The sequence below is a fragment of the Crotalus tigris genome, unplaced genomic scaffold (genome assembly GCF_016545835.1).
Source record: "Crotalus tigris isolate CLP2741 ecotype Arizona unplaced genomic scaffold, ASM1654583v1 scf7180000024475.591531, whole genome shotgun sequence".
NCBI classification, from domain to species: Eukaryota; Metazoa; Chordata; class Lepidosauria; order Squamata; family Viperidae; genus Crotalus; species Crotalus tigris.
Window position 1 is genome coordinate 134,656 of NW_024100646.1, and position 345 is coordinate 135,000.

The following is a 345-nucleotide window of genomic DNA, read 5'->3' on the forward strand; positions in this document are numbered from 1 at the left end:
GCTGCCAAGGGACCGGTTGTAACTCGAGGGCAACTACCACATTTTTAAGAAATCAGAATTTATTTTCCAAATGCAGAAAAATCACCCAGGACTTCTTGTCAATGTCCACAGTATGATAGCCACACTCAGTGTGTCCACAGTATCAGCATTAAAAAAGACTTGCAAATTAAAATTAAACTTCAAATTAAACGATTAGCATCCCCCCCCCACCATCTTTGAAGAAAGAAGCAGAAAGAAACCTTAGGCTTAGGCCAGGGCTAGGCCACCTTGGCTCTTTTATGACTCGTGGACTTCAACTCCCAGAATTCCTCAGCCAGCCTGGCTCAGCTTGGAAACTCTCCCTTT